Source organism: Lactuca serriola, chromosome 4 (genome assembly GCF_051521515.1).
Source record: "Lactuca serriola cultivar US96UC23 chromosome 4, Lser_US96UC23_V15, whole genome shotgun sequence".
Taxonomy (NCBI): Eukaryota; Viridiplantae; Streptophyta; class Magnoliopsida; order Asterales; family Asteraceae; genus Lactuca; species Lactuca serriola.
This window is the reverse complement of record NC_136411.1, coordinates 79,555,583-79,561,721: the sequence shown is the minus strand read 5'-3', so window position 1 is coordinate 79,561,721 and position 6,139 is coordinate 79,555,583. Positions and strand designations below refer to the sequence as shown.

Genomic DNA, 6,139 nt, shown 5'->3' with positions numbered 1-6,139 from the left:
TGATGTTGTGCTTAAGTTGGACTCCTATTAAACTTGAGTACGATGTAATTTCCTCTTGATTAGAGATTTCATGTTGACATGTTATAAAATCGACTTACTTAAAATAAAATTTACAAAACTAAACAAAATTGGACTTTTATGTTATACTTTTCAAACTTCATGACGAAAGCAAGGTAGAATTATTGGGTAAGCTAAAAAATAAAAATAAAATAAAATTATTATGATAAGTTGTCCATTGAAAAAAATTTTTATTTTATTATATAATAATATATAATCTTCTAAAAAATCTTGAATCCACCTGTTTTCCTTTAACAGGTGTCTTGTTCATGCATCTTCACATGGGTCGTCTAACCTACCACCTGCCTTCTCAGCTTGCAATCCTAAACCCTAACCAAAAATAAGAACGAGGTGGACCACTCTACTCATTGGTTAGCCTGTCATGTTTTGATTACAACCAATATGGAACATCCATAGATAAAAAAATTAGAATTTAAAATTATATTTCATCATAAATAAATGAGTAGCAAATAAGATTGACATGCTTTTAGCTTTGACATTAACTATTATTACACATGATAAAAAGTGCAAAAAAAAAAAGTTTGCTTCAAATAAAATCAATCACCCCCTCTTTTTGCTTTATTGCATTTCATTGCAAATGTATTCATTGTGTATACAAATAAATCATATATGACCCAAATTTACCTATTGATCATGTGAGGAAAGATGCATACATAAGTTGGTTCCAAGTATCGGGTAACCCGGGAACACACCAATGACTGCAATCCACACCCGAGTCACTATAAGATGAAGGATGTGCATCTTTCCTCAATTGAGACAATGTTGTGATATCGAGCAAAATAACTGGTTTCTTTACATTACTTAGGACTTTGTTTAGAACAACCTGAGCTTCGGGTAAGCCTGTTGGGTATGATGATCCTTCTATAGGTTGTAATTCCCCATAACAATTTCTTGATGATGATCCCCATTCCTTTCCCCTATAGATTTTATCACATAAACACCTTTTAATATATATCATGTCAATTTGGTAATATGTTACAAGAATATAATCAAATTTGTTGTAAATGACAGTTGCATTGTCGTAAATGTGCATACAATGTTGAGAGATTTATGTACTGTTGTTTCTTTTTAACTTAATGGATTTAATATATATAATTTTTTTTTGACATGTGTCAAGATATAAGACTCAGCAAAGAAGATATCCAGAACATGAGGGCATGTTTGGATCACAAAAATTAGAATTTAAGATTCATTCCGTGACGTGTTTGATTGTCAGTGGCACATAATTCAATTGGGTAGTATTTTCTCAAATCTCATTTTTGATGGATTTATCGTTCCCTTGGATTGGGTTAAATGTATTTTATTCAATATTTTTTTATTAAAAAACCAAAATACCGTAATTATACATATATTAAAATAAATAAACTACCAAAATCTAATTGTAAATGAAAATATAGAAATTAAACAATTTTGATTGATAAGTCTTGTCCCATTTTTTGTGAATTCGGTCGTATACCAATTTATTTGACAGATTCCATTGTTTCCAAATACTTTTTATGAACAAAAATGCTTCGTTAAGTCCTAATTGTTTACAAATTTGACCTTATTAAATTTTCCCCCTCCAAATTTTATGAGAGTTTCATCATTTATCATATATGTACATATTTTCCCTTTTCAAAATAAACATTATTTAAGAGGAAAAACGAAGCCTTAATGTCGGATGTACTTACATGTAATGTGTAGGAGAGATTCCTTGAAAGAATACTTTAGTTTTAGATGGGTCAACGTTAAGGTCAACCCATCTTCCCCAAGTCGACATGCCCTTATAATATGCTGCTAAACGATCCATATCTTTCGTGATAGTTGACCCATCTTGTATGTAGTCAAATCTGTAACAAAAATGCCCCAAAATATCATATATCACATACTCAATTTACGATACACAGATAAAAAATAATAATTACACAAAAATTATACGGTTGTAAATCTCCGGTGTGGGTCCACCAATGCCAGGAGTTGAACACGAGCACATCCATCCCTTTCCATGTATCACCGCCTTGAATCGAATTCAAATTCAAAACATTTCCTATACTTTGTTTCTGAATGTCTACCAAATATGGTGTGCGATACAGATATATCGTCACACCATAATCCTGTGTATAAAATGAGGTTGAAAATATGATTGTTTTAAAATCTGTGTAAAATTTAAATATGATTGTTTTTAATTTAATTATATTTAAATAAGTTATCAAAATGTACTAGGAATTTTATTTATGAGGTTTGTTTTTATGATTGATGTTTTGTGCACGTTATGACAATGTTTGAGATTGGTCACATGCCACGTTATTGACTACAAAAATCCAAAAATGGACCTCATGATATATCACAAGAACCACTGTCAAATTCAAGGGAATCACTCGCTTTTTGATGCTGTTTCTTTACACCTTCCACATTGGGAACATGCTTCTGAAACCCTTTTATCTTTTCTTTCGAATTATTTGATTTTTGGTAGATTTATTTCAAAAAAAAGTCGTAAAGCACAAAACCATGCTTTTGGTATTAAATAATTTTCAAAGACATCAAATATATGCATTAAAGATTCGTACATTTTTTAAAATAAAAACTTGTAGAAAACCCATGTAAAGTAGATATTTCAAGAAACAATATTTAAATAGTTGATTATGGAAAGAATTTGTAATAAAGTTTTAATGTGGATGTGACATGAAAGAGACATATCCAAACACAAACAAACATAAGCAAAATTGTCTCTATAGTTGACACTGACATCTACTGAACCACCACTTCTCCCACTACCCATGCCTTTTGCAGCCGTCGGTGCGGCTTTTGGGCCCGCCGAGAAGTGTGCTCCATCCAGTAGTTAAATACGATTATTTTCAAATACGTAAACAACACTCATAATCACATATAATTATAAAATAACTACAAGGCATCATTAGAAAAAATAATTAATATTTTATCAATTCATTTAACTTTTTACCATGCATTATATATCGCGTTATATTCAAAAATATATATATATATATATATATATATATATATATATATATATATATATATATATATATATTCTAAAAGAATAAAAAAGAAGGAGAGAGACCTGAAAAGCGAGGGAAGTAAGGCCGTCTCTACGGAGAAAGTGGCCTTGAATTGGGCACCGACGCAGAAGCAAACATGCCAACGATTCCCACTGGATCGAGACTCAGTGAGTCACCCACAAACATCACCTTCTTCCCTCTCCATTTGTTCAACAAATTCACCTATTAAACCTACATCCATTTTCATCACAATTCAGTTATTATATACAAATATATAAACCATTTCGAGAGTTTTCTACGTATGAATATGTATGTGGTGTATATATGTACATATTTATATAAGCTAAAATGTCTTGAATGATTAATAAAGAATGGTATATATGTTATTTAGTCATCGTCTTGATCTACGAGTCAAACGTTCAACACATGAAACAAACGACAAAGGTCATGTATACAGAATATTCAAAACAGAACAATTAGATGGAATTGTAGTTAATTTGAAATAATGTTGTCGTGTAAATGAAAAACGAAAGATAAAGAGAATAATAACGAGTTATATTTATTGCAAAAGTGTTACTCCTTTTTCAATGTTTTTGTTTTTCTTTAATGTGCAATTATTACGCATATGGAAACTTGTGTTAGTTTAAAGACAAGAAATAAATGTAATATTAATTACAAAGTAGCTGAAGGTAATGGTTCGAGAGAGAGAGAGAGAGAGAGAGAGAGAGAGAGAGAGAGAGAGAGAGAGAGAGAGAGAGAGAGAGAGAGAGAGAGAGAGAGAGAGAGAGAGAGAGAGAGAGAGAGAGAGAGAGAGAGAGAGAGAGAGAGAGAGAGAGAGAGAGAGAGAGAGAGAGAGAGAGAGAGAGAGAGAGAGAGAGAGAGAGAGAGAGAGAGAGAGAGAGAGAGAGAGAGAGAGAGAGAGAGAGAGAGAGAGAGAGAGAGAGAGAGAGAGAGAGAGAGAGAGAGAGAGAGAGAGAGAGAGAGAGAGAGAGAGAGAGAGAGAGAGAGAGAGAGAGAGAGAGAGAGAGAGAGAGAGAGAGAGAGAGAGAGAGAGAGAGAGAGAGAGAGAGAGAGAGAGAGAGAGAGAGAGAGAGAGAGAGAGAGAGAGAGAGAGAGAGAGAGAGAGAGAGAGAGAGAGAGAGAGAGAGAGAGAGAGAGAGAGAGAGAGAGAGAGAGAGAGAGAGAGAGAGAGAGAGAGAGAGAGAGAGAGAGAGAGAGAGAGAGAGAGAGAGAGAGAGAGAGAGAGAGAGAGAGAGAGAGAGAGAGAGAGAGAGAGAGAGAGAGAGAGAGAGAGAGAGAGAGAGAGAGAGAGAGAGAGAGAGAGAGAGAGAGAGAGAGAGAGAGAGAGAGAGAGAGAGAGAGAGAGAGAGAGAGAGAGAGAGAGAGAGAGAGAGAGAGAGAGAGAGAGAGAGAGAGAGAGAGAGAGAGAGAGAGAGAGAGAGAGAGAGAGAGAGAGAGAGAGAGAGAGAGAGAGAGAGAGAGAGAGAGAGAGAGAGAGAGAGAGAGAGAGAGAGAGAGAGAGAGAGAGAGAGAGAGAGAGAGAGAGAGAGAGAGAGAGAGAGAATAATCCTGGGGCTCTAGTATCTGGTTTCCAGGCATACTTGAGATACTGAGTGTCTGAACGACCATGTTTAAGACAATCGAACTCTGAATCAATGTAAGGACAGCTTGAAGCTACATAAACAGGATATGAATTGTCTACAATCCATTTTCCTTTGTACAAATCACACCCCAACAACCCTCTTCTTCCCACGGGTTTTCTCTAACCACTCTTTTTCCCCTCAAGGAACTACTAACACTAAAATTGCTACTGTATGTTGATAATGAGAGTACTTGTGTTTCAGCAACCAACACCTGCACTTGAAGAACAAGAAGAAGAAGAAGAAGAAAGATCTTACTTTGGTACCCAAAATCCATATCTTTATTGGATTTTGGTGAGGAGGTTGATCAAGAAATTGTGCCTACATAAAGCTGTCCTTATGCAGCTCTTTGGTCTCTAGGACTCGGACCCTTCTCATTTTTATATGTGTAAAGCGCCATGCTTTATAATTATCCGAAATTGTTTACTTTATGTAATAATTGCTTTAACAATATTTTCTAAAACATGGATTTGTTTTAATAATCTCTACATTTCATGTGATTTGAAGCACCATTGTGAACACAGTTACATATTGATAATTTATAGCCTCTTAATAAGTTTTGTTTGTTCTTTAAATATTAATTTAAATTGTTATTTGATTAGTTTGCTGAAACACCCCCCCGGGGGGGGGGGGGGGGGGGGGGGCGCAAATAACAAACTTTTCACCACTTAGGATCTTTTAAGTAAAAACAAACAAGGGTTATCATAATATATATAACATAAGAAACAAACTTTAAATACATAATCTAATCATTTCAATATAAACTCTAAAACTGAAAGCTTTTCCATTTCCCCCAATAAGGCTTTATCTAACCTTTCCTCCTATTCTGGAACACATGTCAAGAGTTGCTCGTTATGTATGAAATAGCGTAGGGATACATTTAGTATGACAATTAAAATAACTATATATCATGATCTCATAATCACTCACAAGTGAAAGTCATAACTCAACATGCAAGTCATGGAAACTCAACATGTAGCACTTGACATTGACGAATCTAGAATAAAAACCTAGGTGAGTCATCAACATGCGGCACTTGACATTAATGACGAGTGTAGAATAGAAACCTAGGTGAGTCACCAGTTAACTGAACCCGATATAAATGAAATAGCTAAAAAAAATACTAGTAGTGGTTAGGTCATATAAGCAAGGAGGTGCCTCTGGTGCAGGTTCGATTGTGGATGCGAGCCTGAACTACACGGAGAGACCAGTTGCGATTGTGGATCGGAAGATCAAGGTTTTGAGGAACAAGGAGGTGCCTCTGGTGCAGGTTCAGTGGCAACATCGGAGAGGATCCGAGTTGACTTGGGAGCCGAAGCGGGAGATGCGTGCGCATCATCCAGAGCTATTTCAGGGATGAGACTTCGAAGGCGAAGTCTGATTCAAGTGGGGGAGAATTGTAACATCCGAAATTTCAGGTATTAT

The 6,139-nt window shown here is 35.1% G+C and overlaps 1 pseudogene across 1 annotated transcript; it reads right to left on the bottom strand.

The window, feature by feature from the left end:
* Positions 1 to 609: 609 nt before the first annotated feature.
* Positions 610 to 5,093, bottom strand: LOC145101965 (protein trichome birefringence-like 38; annotated as a pseudogene). The gene is made up of 5 exons (XR_013705948.1): positions 4,641 to 5,093; positions 3,137 to 3,295; positions 1,996 to 2,171; positions 1,749 to 1,907; positions 610 to 995 (listed from the first exon to the last, which is right to left on the bottom strand). The product of XR_013705948.1 is annotated as a protein trichome birefringence-like 38 (transcript).
* Positions 5,094 to 6,139: the final 1,046 nt, after the last annotated feature.